The sequence below is a fragment of the Galeopterus variegatus genome, unplaced genomic scaffold (genome assembly GCF_000696425.1).
Source record: "Galeopterus variegatus unplaced genomic scaffold, G_variegatus-3.0.2 Scaffold3222, whole genome shotgun sequence".
Classification (NCBI taxonomy): domain Eukaryota; kingdom Metazoa; phylum Chordata; class Mammalia; order Dermoptera; family Cynocephalidae; genus Galeopterus; species Galeopterus variegatus.
Genome location: NW_007729333.1, coordinates 75098 through 93282, shown reverse-complemented (window position 1 = coordinate 93282; position 18185 = coordinate 75098).

The following is an 18185-nucleotide window of genomic DNA, read 5'->3' as shown; positions in this document are numbered from 1 at the left end:
GGGATCCTCTTCCCTGCCCTCCCGATGCTGGCCGGGGGCTTCCCACGCCACCAGCCCCACCAGAGATCCGCGGGAGGAGTGGGATTGGTGGCCGCTCCACAGGCCCCAGGGTGCCCCGGGCTGAGGCACACAAGTGGCACGGCTCAGTGAGGAGCTGCTCCAAGCGAAGATGGCTGGCTTGCCCGATCAGAGCTGGCTGGCTCCGCCCCCCCTGGAGAAAATGGAGGCAGTGCTGCTGAAGGTGCCTAGCCTGGTGTGGTAAGCAGGAGCCGGGCGGGCCTTTGCCCCCCAAGCGGGGCTGGGCTGGGGGTCACTCACAAAGCTCCCAGAGCTGGGCCGGTCCCGTGCCTTCCTCTCCGTCTCTGCATCGCCACTGCCGTCTTTCCTGGCTTTTGTTGCCTTGGGCTGCTCGGTCTCCTGGCGCAGTTGCGGTGCTCTCAGGAATCTTCTTTTGCATCGGCCCTGGCCTTGCGCAGTCACCCTAAGCGACAGGAAGGGCTGGCTGGCCGCCCTCCGCCCAAGGTCTCCTCCCGCGGACCGCCTCTCAGGCTGCCCCACAGCTGGACCCCCCTCAACGCGCTACGCCCCCAGCCGCTCTTGCCCAGCCGGTGTCCGCCATTACCCGATTCCCCGCCTCTGGGACCTAGATGCTAAATTCCTAATGAGCATAATTCCTTCATAGCACCCACCACTTGCTGAACAACTATAGACTTTGACTTTAGACCTGGATATGAATTCTAGATCTGTCAGTTGTATATATATGTTTTAATTTATCAATATACAATATAGTTGATTTTCATGTCCCTTTGCCAATTCCTCATTTTCCCCCTTCCCTTTTTCCCTCCCCCCCCATCAACATTGTATCTGTTCCCTTGTCTTAACAAAATCAAGGAATTGTTGTAATTGTTGTGTCTTCTTCCATCCCCCCTGTTCATTTGTATATTTACTTATTTATTTTTATTGGGTCCCACAAATAAGTGAGAACATCAGGTATATCTCTTTAAGTGCCTGGCTTATTTCACTTAATATAATTTTCTCTAAGTCCATCCATGTTGCTGCGAATGGTAGTATTTCATTCTTTTTTTTATAGCAGAGTAGTATTCTATTGTGTAGATAAACCACATTTTCCTTATCCACTCATCCGATGATGGGCATTTAGTCTGGTTCCAACTCTTGGCTATTGTAAAAAGTGCTTCAATAAACATGGAAATAAACAAGTATCCCTTTGACATGATGATTTCCATTCCTCTGGGAGTGGTGTGTATTTTTGGAAAATGTATTTTAACTCTCTGAATCTCAACTTTCTCTCCATGGACTTTTTGTAGTAAATGAATGTCAACATGCATAAAGCACCTAGCGGAATGCCTTGCACATGAAAACAATAAATCATCAACATGGCCAATTCATGTAATCACAGTGCCTGTCGCATAAGGTTTTAAGGATTTGTTGAAGAAATATATTTAAATCCATAGCATTATATGCTTAGAAAAATAAGAGGAACTTTTTTTACCTACATATTTGAGCTCCTGAGTGTATCTTACATGATGTTTGTCTCCACTATTGTGCTGAGAGTGATAAGTTGAGTTAAATTTGAAAATTGCAGAGTTTGCTTTAAGACATCAACATACTTTAACCATATTATTTTTAGGCCTTTCTATGTTATCTTGCACATAGGGCCCTACTGGGAAGCTATCTGAGAAGCATGTTATTAGTGGCACACTTAGTGCTGAAGTGTGCCATTATTAAAGGAATCTTAATGGAAGTTTAAGTCGAGTAAAGACTGTGAAATTGGAGGCAAGATATCCAACAATCTCTATGGTCAGATATGTACCACTCCTATGTATTTTCCTTCTCCTGTAATACCCAACTAGCAATTTACAACTTTACTTCTCCATGAGCATAGACTTCAGTCTAGGTAGGTTAGAATAATCTGGAAAGTTCAGTGGCTTAAAACAACAAAGATTTATTCCTTGTTCGTGTTTCATATCCATTTAGTGGCAGTAGGGTCAGGGTGGAGGGACTCAGTTCATCCTAGTCAATCAAGAACCCAGGTTGATGAAACAGCCATTATGTTAAACTTATCAGTCACCACACAGAGGGAAAGAGAAAGATCTGGGGATCTCACAATGAAAACGAAGTGTTTTAATCTAGGTGACACACATTATTTTACTCATAACCCATTAGGCAGAACTAGTACCTGGTTCCTTTCCTAACATTAAGAGGACATGGAAGTGTATGCCTATCACATGCCCAGAATGGGACAGAAATGTGAATATTTGGCAAATAGCACTAATGACTACTACTGACATTAAGCTGAAATAGGATTAATTGTCTTAGAACAATAAACAACTAAGTTTGGCCACTTATGACAATCTGTCTCTTCAACTAGTTTGCATGATTCTGTATGGTTCTTTTATTGGTAAGTAACCAGACTCTTGAAAGACTTTGAACGTAAGATAGAAATCAGGGCCAGCTCAGATCAGCAGATCAGTAGTTATTTAGCTAAGCTCTCCCAATGCTGCATTCATGGTGGCATAATGCAGGGAACTGACATCTACCTAGAAAAAAATTCTGAAGACAGCAAGCCTACAAATAAAATACTCTCTGTTGTGCATTCACTGGATATGATTTATAAAGAAAAATATCTTTGATGAAATATTTCCATTGTCACCAACAACTACTTATCAGTAATTTCCACAGCTTTTAATATTTCTAAATATTAAACCTGTGAATACTAAGACTGTTCTACATAGGTCTTCCTAGAGCTATCAAATAGCCACAATAAAACAAGAAGAACAACTGCTGGTACTGGAAAAGGAGAGAATGAGCAGTAGCATAAAGGGAGGTTGGTATTTCATTAAGAAGAATGTTTTTGAAATGTATTTGTAAGAACTACTGGAAAGTGTTAATGCTGAGGTTGGGACTTTGGTGTGTGCAGCTCAGTTATGTAAAGACAGTGAAGTTGGTTCATACTTTCCCATTTCTCTCTCATTACAGGCTAGACAGAATATTTGCTATTGGAATGACTGACTATTAGCTACAGTCACTTGAGAAACTTGTCAAATTCTAGGCCGGCCCGTGGCTCACTCGGTAGAGTGCGGTGCTGATAACACCAAGGCCACGGGTTCGGATCCTATATGGGGATGGCCGGTTTGCTCACTGGCTGAGCGTGGTGCTGACAACACCAAGCCAAGGGTTGAGATCCCCTTACCGGTCATCTTAAAAAAAAAAAAAAAGAAAGAAACTTGTCAAATTCTGCTGAAACAGGAATTTTAGGAGAGAATTGATGGCTCCAGGTACATACTGTTTCACAATAAACACCTCAGATTAATTTCCTAAATCCTCAGTTTAGTACTGAGGAGGAAGATGGGCCCATTGACTATCATGTCAGTAGTACAATGGTCATTATATCACTTTGCCCAGATCCCTCATATCCCTTCTATGGTGTTATAGCTTGGATCTGTTCATCCCTCCAAAGCTCACGTTGAAATCTAATCCCCAATATGGCAGTGTTGGGAGGTGGGGCCTAGTGGAAGGTATTTGGGTCATGGAAGCAGATCCCTCATGAGTAGAGCAGTGCTCTCCGTGGGCAGGGAGGAGAGTGGTAAATGAGATCTCGCTCTATTAGTTCCCACAAGAGCTGGTTATTAAAAGAAGCCTGGCATCGCCCCTCTCTTCCTTGTTTCCTCTCTTACCACGTGATCTTGCACTCACTGGCTGCCCTGCAACCTTCCACCATGAGTAGAAGCAGCCTGAGGTCAGTGCCAGATGCAGATGCCCCAAAACCATAAGCCAAATAACTTTATTTATAGATTACCCAGTCTCCGGTATTCTGTTATAGCAACACAAAAATGGACTAAGCCATTCAGGTTCTGGGTATCCATCTCCCAGCTTCTGCACTCTTCTCTTCTAAAGGCTGGCACATGCGACCCTCTTCAGAGAACCACCCTTGAACTACTGGGAGCACTTTGCCTCACTTCCCTGGAAGCAGAAAGTACCCAGCAGCCCATAGGCAATGACTGCCTGGTGTGGAGGTATGAAAGCACAGCTCTTTTGTCTCAATGTGACTCAATTAGCTCTGACCACTGGAAGATGGAAGGAGTGATCAGACATTAAGCCAGTCTTGTTAGGGCAGGTGTAGTATGGACACAGAGTACCTCAAAAGAGAGGGAAATGTCTACCAAGGTATGCAGTTTTACCTCCCTTTCCCAAATGACTTATACCATCTTTGTGAATCATTAAAAATAAAGCAGCAAGTTGGGTACATGATTTTCAGAAATAGGAGTCCAATAGATTGTAAGTTCCTAGAGAATCAGACAATAACTTGAGGTTGTGCAGTTACCAGAATATACTCGACCCCACAAATACGTACAAGTAAATTTTGAATTAAAAAAAGAAAAAGAAAGATCCGAACTAGCAAAACAATTCATGTTAACACCCCCACCTCTACCCACCCCCACATAAAACATAACACAGTTTGAGAGTGGTGAGGTATTAGGGGCATAGTAAGGCAAAATTTCTGAAATCCAGAAAGACATGTGACAACCATAGCAGGAAGATGGACACGACAAACGGGACGACCTGTCCCACAAACCCTGGGCTCAACTCTGAGGTGACACCTCTACAAGATGTTGCACAATCTCCCACCTTTCAATTAATGAAGATTTGAACATGAGCTGAATTGCTGGAGATGTGAGAAGAACTGCAGAGCCACGACTGCTGGGGAATTTCAGTATTTACTGATATCCCAAACTACAATTGTGTGCAACAGAGCATTATGCAGGAACTAATACAATATACTACTTGTGAATCGATTTGTATGACTATATATTTTTTATTGAAATATAATTGATTGTACATATCTATGAGGTGCAGCATCAAATATCAATACCTGTGTGCCATATGTGATGCTCAAACAAGGACAATTAGCATATTCAACATTATACAATGTAATCATTTTTCGTGGCCCTTTATCAATTTCTCCAACCTCTGGTGGCCTCAGTTCTGTTCTCTGAATGACTACATTTTTATCTAAATAAATTACTTATATTTATGGATTTCATCTATTTATTTTTTTCCTGAACAATCACTTTCATCCCTGAGTATCATAAAGACCAAAGTTTTACTGTGGAGTTATATCACTTGTGATAATGAGCTAATTCCTGTTTAAAATAATCTCATGCTTGTAACAGGCCTGAATACAAAGATACCAACATATGCAGTCTTCAGAAACTAGTGTCTTTTTCTGAATTGAAAGTACATATATGAAGGGTAAATATAGCCAAGTTCAAGGTCTGTAAAGTTCAAATGATCAGGAGAAAGCAAACAAAATTAGAGCACCAAGAAGATAAAGTGAAAGCAAAGAAACAGAAGGAAGGAAATATGCTCAAGAAAGTAATTAGCATTGTTATAATGATGATAACTGAATAGAAAAATAAGAAAATTTGACCCATTGTATGTAAGATTAAAGTCATATATAATTGTCATAAAGAAAACTACTCAAAGGAGCTTACTTATGTATGGAAAATAAGGATAGGCTTTTTTTGCTCATATAAGTAAGTTTGGAATAAGTCAGTAACTGATATTTACTAAATCAATTTTTTAAATGAATGGGTTGCATAAAACAGAAGTATAAACTATATAGCTGTTTTGGTTGGATGATATCCTATTTTGGAACATGTTGAAAACTAGTTCAATAAGCAAGAAAATAGTGATCTACTATACTAAATCAGGTCAATACAAAATAAACAGGCAAACAGACCAAACAGATTTCAAATATGCCATCTATTATGAAGGAAATTTAAAATACAAGGATAAAGTATTGAGACAAATTTTGAGGCTGTCAGGCTGATTTCAAAGAAATATAATTTCAGGTTTTATATCTTTTAGCCATTTCACTAAAAATGAACAATGTAATTTAAATAAAGAAATTAATACTTTATGATCTATGCTTGGCTTTATATTTTGATATTGGTTTCATCTTATTTCATCTTCTTAGTTGTTCATAACATACATTTCTGTGGATTAGATGCAAAAATTGAGTCCTCCTGGGTAGAAGGAAAAAGATAATAATCTTTGAGATTTTTGTCAGGACTCACGTCCTGCAGTCTCAAAATGCTTTTATAGGATTGTAATATTCATTGGTGAAACATACCAACTGTACTGTGCATGACATCTATATTATCAGAGGAGATTTGGGGCAAGACAGCACAACTCCCAACTTATGCATGACACATGGATGAATTCTCCAACCGTAATCTTTATTTCTCCTCTCACACCCGATTGAATGCCATGTAACACTCTCCCTCTTGGAGTCAGAATTTCACCTTTCTTTGGTGTCATTCTATTCAAATTAAGAGTTACCTAAAAGTCTAACCATTTCATAGCTTATTCCCAACAGTGTGAATAAGGGTACTTTTTTATGGTCAAATGCCACCTTATTGTGCAAAAATAGAGTCAATAGTGGGATAGGTCTTCGTTTTTCCAGAAATGGTTATAAGGTCATTCTAATCCATCCCCATTCCCTTACCCAGGTCACCAAGTGTCAACCGCCTTGATATCCAGGATGGCTGCCTGAGGTCTGGGATGCGGCATGAATCTAGAGCAGAGGGAAGCTCACAGGGGCTTTAAGAGAAGTGAGGAGCTAACTCACAAGCACAGCTTCATGAACACTGTGCTTTAACCAACAGGCTTAAAGGAGACACTGAGAGTGACAATGATGATCATAAATATGCCATTACAATGAGCTTAGAGAAAACTACATTAAGTGAAATAAGCCAGGCAGAGATAGAGAAATAGAAATGCTGCATGTTCTTACTCATATGTGAGAGCTAAAAGAGAAAACAAAACAAAACAAGCAAATGAACAAAAACAAACAAATAATAAGTTGAACTGTAAAAAGGAGAGAGAAGTACCATGGTTACTAGTGGCAGGAAAGGGGAGAGGGGAGGAAGGATAGTGAGAGGCTGATTAATGGACACAAAAGTACAGTGAGATGGGAAAAATAAGCCCTATTGGTGTACAGTCGCCTCAGAAACCTATAATCAATAATGTTTTTACTGCATGTAACCAAACGACTAGAAGAGAGAACAAATGTGCACATCACAAATGATTAAATTTTGCAATGATGAATATGCTAATTACTCTAAATAGGTCAATACACGTTGTATAAATGTATTGAAATACAATTCTGTACCCTGTAAATATGCACAATCAATATGTTTTGATAAAAAAAATTTTTTAAAAAGCAAAAAAGAGTCATTACTATTTTTAGGTAGCAATATGGTTTAGGAAAAGTAGTAGAAATATTAATAAAGGAAAAAACTCACCAATCCCATGACCCACATTTTAAATTAATTAAATCTAAGAGAAAGCTCTTTTGACCGATTATTAAACTCTATATCACAAAAGCAGCCTTATCTTGTACTCTCTGTTCTCCATTCCTAGGGCTTTCTTTATCTCTTCAGCTCTCACTTTCTTCTGTCCTCTGTTACGCATTGTCCTATTCCTCTCTTTTCTTCCTTCTTCGCCTTTCTCTGAAATGCAAATGTTTTTCCCCATTTGGTTTTGACAATGTTGCACCATGTCTTCGCAAGGGGCAGCAGGTAGTAGATGGTCTGTTAACCCCTCTCAAGTCACAGCCTCGTGGTGCCCTCCTGGGTTGGGGGCTTTCTTGGCACAGTGGGTGGGCCCAGATGTCAGCATCTCCCACAAAGCATGTCTCGTCGATTCTAAAGAGCTGCTCCTCAACATCCTCAGCCACAGCATATGCTCATTACTTTTAAGGCACGGGTGGTGCTCACCAAATTAACAGGACACATTGGAACATGTACAACTTTACAAAATGTACATTAAGCTTAAAAGAATGTCTGTTCAGCATTGCCTGCCCCTGAATTCTTACCACTGTTCTTGCCTGCTCTTGTTTTACCTGCTTATTTTTTCTTTGCCCATCATGAGGCCATTTTTCTGTCTGTTTTCTCAGTTTTACTAGTGCATTTGGAATGGCCGTTTCCACCTAGACGTAGTACAATGTGGTGACTGATGGTATGGATTCTGGAATTAAAGCACCTGGGTTCAAGTCCTGCCTTTATTACTTATCACTATGTGACCTCGAGCAAGTTGTGGCTGTTGGGGGATCAAATGAGTTAACATGTGTAAAACTGTAAAGCTTTTAAAACAGTGTTTGGCACATAGTAAGCAAGCCCTAGGTACATATTCAGGACTTACTGACTTTGATACAGCAATAAGCCTATGTCCTAAGGAAGTATTGTTCAAATGTAATTCCGTGTAATCTGATTTAAAGGGCAAGTCTAAGACTCCAAAACCCTATATAGAAAAAGAAGACCCTGGGGTACTGTGCAAGGATCTGGTTCTGGAGCTGGGCATAGGTGCAAGGGACGAGACAAACTAAGAGTTACAGAATGTGTGACAAAGATATTGAAAGGCAGTGTGGGACAAATCTAGAATCTGGAACTAAACAGAAAACCAAAGTGAAGAATCATTCTGAAAGGGTTTGGTATGAGAGAAAATTAGCCTCAACAGAACAAAACAAACAAACAAAACACAGAGGCCAGCAAAAAGAAAGAGTTTGGGTGAAACTTGAAGGAATTGCTTGAGAATTCAGCCTCCCCAACTGATGATGAAATGTCTGGAAAGAACCCTGGGTTTATTCAGACAGAATCAGAGTTCTTTATAATGTCACAGCTCTAACATTGCTATTAATTATCTATAAGACCATCCTATGACACCATTTCCTTATCAGTAAGGTCTCTTCCAAATGCAAGCAATTCATTCATTCAACCAACCTGCGTAGAGTGAATCAGGCACTGAGCTGGGCACTGGGAATACTGCAGTGATCAGGACAAACATTGCCCCTTCCTCCCCTAGGCTGTGGTATAATGAGAAACACTGTGCTTCATGATGGAAGAACATAGCCTACGATGAGGGAACCACCTTAGTGCAAGGTCAAGGAACTCTCCCCTGAGGAAATGACATTTAAACTGAGAACTGAGGGATGAGCAGCATTTAGAACCATACAACAGCTCCAGGTAGAAAGAGCAGCAAATAAAAATGCCCAGAGATGGAAGAAGCTCTGCACAGTTGAAGACCTGAAAGAAGCCAGCAACGATGGAGCACACTGAGGACGAAGAGCAGCGGGAGGAAGGGAGGCCGGAAAGCAGTGGTGTCCTAAGGGTGCCATTAGCTCCCAAAGCTGCACACACGAGTGTAAACGTTTAAGAAATGCAGTGTGTTTGCTGCTTAAACGCAGCTTCTAGAGGAGTCTTCTGACCTCACTTTCCAGATCCCTGCCCTAATAGAACCCTAGAAACACCACTGTCAAAGGGGTGGGCAGAACAAGAGGATCTCAAAGGCTCTTTAAGTATTTTATCCTAACAGCAATAAGCAGCCATTAAAGTGTCTCAGGCAGGGGTATAATGATCAGGTTTTCACTGTAATATGTTAGCTGCCCTGTGGAGGATACATTGGAGGGGGCATAAGACCAATTAGCAATACTGCAAGCAATAGATGACAATGATGTAGACTAGGGTGTGTCTGTGGAGCTGGAGAGAAGTAGATAAGTTAAACATATTCAGGAGGTAAAAGAATAATTGATAGGGTATTGAAGATAGGAAATACAGATAATTTTATTTTTTTTATTTTTTTATTTTTTTTTCGTTAAATTTTTATTTTGTCAATATACAACGTATATGATTATTATGGCCCATCACCGACACCTCCCTCCCTCCTCCCTCTCTCCCCTCCCCCCCAAGAATGTCCTTTCCGTTTGCTTGTTGTAACAACTTCAAAAAAGTATAGTTGTTATATCTTCTTCCCCATCCCCCCCGGTTTTTTTGTGTGTGTGTGTATGTGGGTGAATTAAATTGTTTATTTTTATTTTATTTTATTTTATTTTTTTTATTTTTTAGCTCCCACCAATGAGTGAGAACATGTGGTATTTCTTTTTCTCAAATACAGATAATTTTAAAATATTTTCTGAAGCTCCTACAAGATAAGGACTTATATTTTGTGAAATTATTCACTTACATTCGTTTTCATTCAAAAACACCTTTTAAACATGTCTAAGCATGGCTCTATTACTCCACACTGGTATTAGTTGGCTAAACTTAACAGTAGTAGCCACTGACCTAGTTTGAGTTCAACATCAAAAATATGGGTCACCAAGGAAGTTTCATGACACTGGGCTGGAGGGAGAAAATACAAAAGCAATTTCTACCTACTTTACCAATTTGACTAGGGATTAGAAGAGTAAGCAGCAGAAAAATGGCCTGTACCAGATGGTTCCTGCTACAGAAATATCTAAAAATAAAATATGCCTTCTTAAAATAAAATTTTTGAAAAGTTCAAGAACTTTAACATTGGTCTCATTAATAACCAGATCTAACCAAAATGAGTTAGTCATGCTGAAGACTGATTGATGACTGATTTCAATGTGGAACTGTTTCCATTTTAGTGAACAAGACTCAGCAATATTTTATTGGGTATAGACTGTCAAGCTAAAAATTAATTTTTAATAGAGAATATTAAAGTAAATGTCTCTAACATCTATCAAAGTGAGAATTAAAACTTCTAAGTATAAAGCTGGCATAATAGCTTGGTCCCAGGATGAGTTCCTAAAGGAGGCTCTGTGATCACTTTGCAGTTGATCCTGTTGCTTGCAAGTTGATTCCAAGTGCCTGATAGATCTCATCAAAAGATGAAGCTGTGTATGGGGCTCAGTTCCTGGCAGGCTGGAATTTGGTGGCAGCAGTAGCAAGATCAAGTGTGGCGAATGGGAGGCCATATAATTCCTACGGAGACTGTCACGGTCAACGCGTCTACTCCATTCATGAGCACATTGTGCTGGCACAGCAGTAGCTGATGACAGAGGCTGGATGACATAACGGCTGAGTCATCTGGCTCTTTGGTTGTTTAGTGCCTCTTCCATAACAGACGGTCTCTGTTGGATGTAATGTGTGATACAAAGATCTTCGCACTTCATACCCGCTCCCTTAGGTTATCCATATGCCTCTTCTCCAGACTTTCTTATCCCTGTTCTTTGAATACTTCTCTTTCCAGGCCCCTGAACCATCCACCATTACCCATGAATTCCTATATATTCTTATTTGGGGCCACTTCTACATAGTCCTAAAGAGGACTATGCACTCCACAAATGTCTGCCCATTGAGAGGATATCCCCTCACTGCTGAATTTTAAGGACCGTAGTGCAGCAGCAGTCCTTTTTTGGCTTGTACCCACACATTGAGCCAAACCAAGCTTGGCTTTTTTCTCTTGCATCAGCTTGTCATAAAGAGATCCTTCATTTTGTGGCTATAGGTGGAAGCTAAGAGTGAGAGCTTATGCGACATTGTTTGGTGATAAGTGGATCCTGGTCACTTGTTAATGTAGCTACTTGTGTCCTTTGTCCAATGCTCATGCCTGCTTGCAGATATTCCATTTCTATCTTAGAATGAATTGTTGCTGGGCCCATCCACCTAATCTTATCACTTGGTGGATCTGACAAAACTCAACGTAGGATAAGCAACTATAGCCACGTGGTTACTTGTTACCCCATAATTAGACTCTCTATCTCTACCAGTGTGCCTGGAGGCATGCCAGGAGCTGTTTTCCTAATGGTATATAATTCTTCCCTGCTCGTGGCATGACCTTGCTCTAGAACTCCAGGATTCTACATGATGATTCTCCTAGTAGAACAACCCATCAGAATAGCCTTAAGGAATTTTACAGACATGTCTTTCAAACTAAACGATGCACATAGGTGGTAAGATTTTATTGAATGGGTAAATCATGGCCCTCATGTTGTTTTCTTTTACAGGAGCTGGCCACTTTATAGTTAGTAGTATTTCAATGCCTGGATATTATCAGTTAACTTTCGCACAATCAAACTCATTTTACATAAGTGCCTAATATATTTTTTTTGTACCTTTTCTGATCTTTCCTTTCTGATCCTATCACTTACCACCACCATCACCACCATGCTGTACATATTTGTTAAAAGGGATCCGAAGGTATAGGTTTATCCTAACTTTATGCCTTGGCAGTCAGAAATTGGTTTGTCATTCTGTATTTAACATGGAAATTGTTGTGACAATTTGATGTTGTTGGTTAGGTGGTATTATTTTCTCTCCATATGTCTATGGTATGATGGTTGCTGTAACAACAGAACAAGGAGTAAAAACCACAGCTTTTTAAAAGACTGCTGACACTTATGGAGAGGACTTGGGCAAACTTTCATAAAAGAGCTCATAGATTTAATTATTTAAATTGTTGGGTATTTGTAGGAATATAGGCTATGACTCTTGCAGAAGTGCGCAGGCAGTAATTAGTCTGTCACTAAGGGTTGAGCTCCCATGGCTCTATTCTAGGTGTGTAATTTCAGAGTCATTTTGTACAGTTTGATGGAATTCCAGTGATTAAGTACTGGTTGGCTTCTGTTCATATATGGTAGTCAGGATCTCCCTAACTACTCTTTGGGGATTCTAACAGGATGAAATGAGAAAAGGGATTTTATTGTAAGCAGGCTTCAAAAAAGATGATTCTTCTAGTAATGTGGGAAAACAGAAGAGTTTAAAAATCACAGCATGAGAAAAGTTTCTTGTCTATGATGACTCTGAAATTCTTTTCTGTGCCTATTTCCCACACATAGGTTAGAGCATGAAAAGATATATAATATTTATGTATTACTTGAAGAAAACATGATTTCTTCAAGGAAATAAATGGGCATTTGGCACTAAAATATCAGCATGATCACTCATTTATAAGGCAGATCACTTGCTTTCTGAAGAGACTACCTGATGTCCTTTTCATGTCACTTAGACATTAGTCATTTCTCCAATGACTGACAAAAGCAGTGTCAATTTACTAGATATTATAAAGTGTGCTAGGTAATTAGATATCTATTTTGATCAGTATTATCATGGTTCCTAAAGTACGTTTTATTAGGCTACCAAGTGTCTGGGAAATATCCCAGGAACATCAAAATTCTATCATTGACTTCCTCTAGAAAAACTATGAAGTCTCTATCTTCTACCTTCTACAGGGGCTGGCACAAAAAGAGAGAGAGAGAGAGAAAAATTAAAAGTTGTTAAATGACTGTACAAATTAATGAGATTTATTATTACAATATTAAAGTCACTGCTAAAGTTATTTGAATACCTATCAGCTGCTCTTTACTGACTGCAGAAGGTCAAGCTTGCAGTCTGGTGGTAGATATGCAATATAGCTTATGGATAACAAAATAAACATTCCTTAATTTATATCATATTCTAAGATAAAATGGATAAAATTTCTAACACGTAGCTGGGCACGTAACAGATGCTCAATAGATACCTTTCAGTTGATTGATAAAGTAATTCACCAAATAATTAACAATGTTTAAAAATTTCTCAGTTCTAGCCTTTTTCTGAGAACTCTGGACATTGGAAAAATACATCCTTGATTTCTTTAGAATCTTCAAAGACCTGTTCAGCAAGGGAAAGCTATACATTTAGATAACACTGGAGTTTTAAGCAGAGGGATGGAATAATCAGATATATATTTGCAAAGGGAATGTACAGAATGGATTGAAAGGAGGGGAGGTCAGAGGCAAAGCAACCAGATCTGAACCAATTCAGAATGAAAGAAGCTCCAAACTAAAGGGTGGCAGTAATACATGGATACTTCAAAAAGTTCATGGAAAGATGTTTATTATCTTTTAATTCTATTTTTCCACAAGCTTTTTGAAGTACCTTGCAGAGAAGCAAATTGATGTAAAGAAAATAAGAAGTTGGGGTGTGGGGGTTGTAGGAAGCCAAGGTGTTCATGGAAACTGCCAGATAAATGAAATCAGCATGAGTCCCATATGGCTAGCTTAGGCACCAATGCGGAGAAAGGTTTCATTGACCAAGGGAAAGAAAAAGGAAAATGTTTTGAGAAATACAAGTATGAGGCATTTTAGAGATATTAAAGAATATCTCTAAAGAATATATTAAAGAATTTTAGAATTTTAAATTTTTAAAGAAATATTTAAAGAATATTAAAGAATAAATAGAAATGCCAAAGAATAGCTGCAAAATGTAGGTCTAGAGCTGAGGGGGCATCATAATCAAAGACGGAGAATGAAGGATAGCAGTGGTAGATGACGCGAGTCGATCCAGGTGTGTGGAATTGCAGTGACGATGCTCACTAAGAGGGAAGACCAACATTTTAGAGACATATAGAAGATGGGGAGTTTATAAAAGGACTGAAAATGTCTGAACAGAGAAGTATGACAAGAATAGGAAAAAGACGATGTCATTGAAGCCAAATTAAGAGAGAGTATCAGGAGACATTATCCATGATGTCAAGTGATAAGAATAACTTATAGAAGAAAAAAAAAGCTGAAAAATATCCCTTGGATTGGCAGCTGAGAGTTCACTAATAACCTTGAGAGAAGACTCCGTGGAGGGCTAAGGACAGAAATCAAATTGCATCTGGTTGGAGGAATGAAAGAGAGGTGAGAAAAGTATGGGCTACTTTTCAAAGAAGGTATGTGGAAAGAAGAGAGATATAGAATAACGTCTAGAGCAGGGTTTAGCAAACATTTATTAATTTTTTTGTAAAGGCACAGGCAAGATAATTTCCAACAGTTACTTGATAATATATAGAAATATAATTAATTTTTGTATATTGACCTTTTATCTTGTGAGTCTTGCTAAATTTATTTATTAGTTCTAGTAGCTTTTTGGGGGAAATTCTTTAGTATTTTCTAGGTAAATAATCATGTTATCTGAGAATAAAATTTTTCTTTCTTTCTTACTAATATATATGGCTTTTATTTCTTTTTTTTTCTTCTTGCATTGGCTAGAATCTGCAGTACAATGTTAAATAAAAGTGGTGAGAGCAGACATCTTTGCCTTGTTCCTGAACTAACAGGGAAAGCATTTTGCTTTTGCCATTAAGTATATTAGCTGTAAGTTTTTACTAGATAAACTCTTTCAGGTTAAGAAAGTTGCCTTTTTTGAGAATACAGAGAAAGGGGAACGCTCCTACACATGGGTGGGACTGTAAATTAGTGCAGCCTTTATGGAAAACAGTACGGACGTTTATCAAACAACTACAGCTAGAGTTGCCATATGATCCAGCAATCCCACTGCTGAGTATATACCCAAAGGAATGGAAATCATCATGTTGAAGGGATACCTGCACTCCCATGTTTGTCACAGCTCTATTTACAATCTGCTGAGTATATACCCAAAGGAATGGAAATCATCATGTTGAAGGGATACCTGCACTCCCATGTTTGTCACAGCTCTATTTACAATAGCCAAGAGTTAGAACCAACATAAATGTCCATCAGTGGATGACTGTATAAGGAAAATGTAGTTTCTACTCAATGAATTCACTCTGCATAAAACAGAAAGAAATTCTGCCATTCATTGCAATGTGGAAGAACTTGAGAAAATTAGGTTAAGTGAAATAAGCCAGACACAGAAAGAGAAATACTGCATATCCTCACTAGTAAGTGGGAGCTAAAAAATAAAAATAAACAAATAAAATTTAAAAAAAGAAAAGAGAAGAAAGAAAGATACAACAATCATGGTAATGCATTGAACTTTCAAAAGAAGAGAACAGAACTGAGGTTAACAGAGGTGGGAAAAGGGAAGGGAGAGGGGGAGTTTAGCAAGAAATTGGTAAAGGGCCACAAAAGATGATTTTACTCTGTAATGTTGGATATGATAATTATCCTGATTTGAGCATCCCATATTGCACACAAGTATCGATATTCGGTGCGGTACCTTACCGATGTGTACAATCAATTATGTTTCAATAAAATTTTTGTTAAAAAAAGAAAGTTGCCTTTCATTCCTAGTTTAATGCAAATTTTAAAAAATCATAATGGGTGTTATATGCATTTTATTCATCTTTGGGATGATATGGGTTTTTCTTTTTTCATGTGTTAATATGATGAATTTCACTGATTTGTTTATTTAAATATGGATACAACTTTGCATTCTTAGGATGAGCTCTATTTGGCCATGGAGTATTATTCTTTAAATATATGGCTGGTTTTCATTTGCCAAAACAGTCTTAAGGATTTTTGCATCTACATTCATGAGCAGATACTTTTCTATAGTTTTCTCTTCTTGTAGTCTTTGTTTGATTTTAGAATCAGGGTCCTGACCTCATAAAGTGAGTTCAGAAGTGTTTATTCTCTTCTATTATCTGAAAGAGTTTGTGTAGAATTAGTGTTATGCCTTCCTCAAAGGTTTGGTAAAATTCACCTGTGGCCATCTGAGCCTGAAGTTTTCTTTGTTGGGAAGTTTTTAAATACAAATTTAATTTTTTAAATAAACTGTAGGTATATCCAAGTTATCTACTTACTCTAGAATAAGTTTTGTCCATCTATTTCATTTATGTTGTTGGATTTTATGGCATTAGGTTGTTCATAATATTTCCTTATTTCTCATTAATGTCTATAGGCTCTATTGAGAAGTCTCTTTGTACATTTCATACATCAGTGATTGTATTGTGAGCCGTCTGGCTAGGGAAGTTTCTCAACAACAGCACTAATAATATTGGAGGGAGACATACTAGAGGCATTAGTGACATTCTCTGTTGTAGGAGGCTGTCCTGTGCATTATTGATGTTCAGCTGCATCCCTGGCCTCCACATGCCAGTAGCAACCTCCCCAGTTGTGGCCACCAAAAACGTCTCAAGACATCACTAAATGTCCTCAGTGAGAGAAAATTGTCTCTGAGAACCACTGATATAGATAATTAAAATTCTAGAGAATTTTATTGTTCCTTATGAAGATCTAGCCTAGGGTTTTGTTCCTTTTTTTCTGTTGTTACTCTGTTTTTTATTTCAGTGACTTCTGCTCTTTATGTTTTTCTCTTTTTCTTCATTTGGGCTGAATGCACTTTAAAAAAAAACACATAACTATACATATCTGTGGGGTACATTGAACATCAATACCTGTGTGCAATGTGTAATGCTCAAATCAGGATAATTAGTATATTCAACAATACTAAATGTAATCATTTTTTGTGGCTCTTTACTAATTTTCTCACTAAAACCCCTCTCCCTCTCCATTCTCCACCTCTGGTAATCTAAGTTCGGTTCTCTCCTTTTGAAAGTTCAGTGCATTATTGTGATTATTGTATCTTTCTTTCTTTCTTTTAATTTTATTTAGGCTGGTGCTGCACAGGTGGCATGGGCCATGTGGTGAGGTATATTGTTCAGGACGAACTCCTGTAGGGAGAAGGGCACAGCTCTGGGGCTAGATGATGGCACAGGCAACCACAGTTGTGGTGGGGGTAGACTGGGGCAGAAGCAGGAGGTGGGTTACTGCTGGGAAGTCTCACGGCCAAATTCTTTCTGCCACAGGGATTCTTTCTGGTTTGGGGGATGTGGCAGCTGTTGAAGCCATGTGCTTCTCCTCTATACCACCCTGCTTGGTTTTCGTGCTCCACAGGGTCCTCACAGGCTCCTGCTGCCTTGCCATGCTCTCCCACTGCGTACCTCCTGCATACTTAGCTGTCTTTTCCTTGCTCTGGTCCCTTTTCCTGGGAGGATTATGCATTGGGCACCTCTAGTCCACCAACTTGCCCCACCTTCTGAATGCATTTTTTTTGTTAGAGCAAAAAAGGTGGAAACTTCTATCATTGATTTTAGATCTTCTTTTTTTTTGGTGACCGGTAAGGGGATTGTAACCCTGGGCTTGGTGCCACCCACACCGCGCTCAGCTAGTGAGCGCACCGGCCATCCCTATATAGGATCCGAACCCGCAGCCTCGGCGCTCCCAGCACCACTGCACTCCCAGTGCCACACTCTCCCGAGTGAGCCCCGGGGTCAGCCCTAGACCTTCTTTTCTAATATAAGCATTTAATGATAGAAAATTTCCACTAAGCACTGATTTAGCAGCATTCCACAAATTTTGTGTTTTTGTTTTTAACTCAGTTGAAAATATTTTCTAATTGCTCTTGTGACTTTTTCTTTGACCCATGAGTTATTTAAAGTGTGCTGTTTAATTTCTAAATATTTGGGGGATTTTTGGATACATTCTGAATTTATGGCTTAAATTTCTAGTTGTTTTAAATTCAGTCTGTCATGGTCAGAGAATACACTTTGTGATTTTAATCCTCTTAAACTCAAGACTTGTTTTACTGCCCTGAATATGGTCTATCTTGTTAAATGTTCCATGTTAA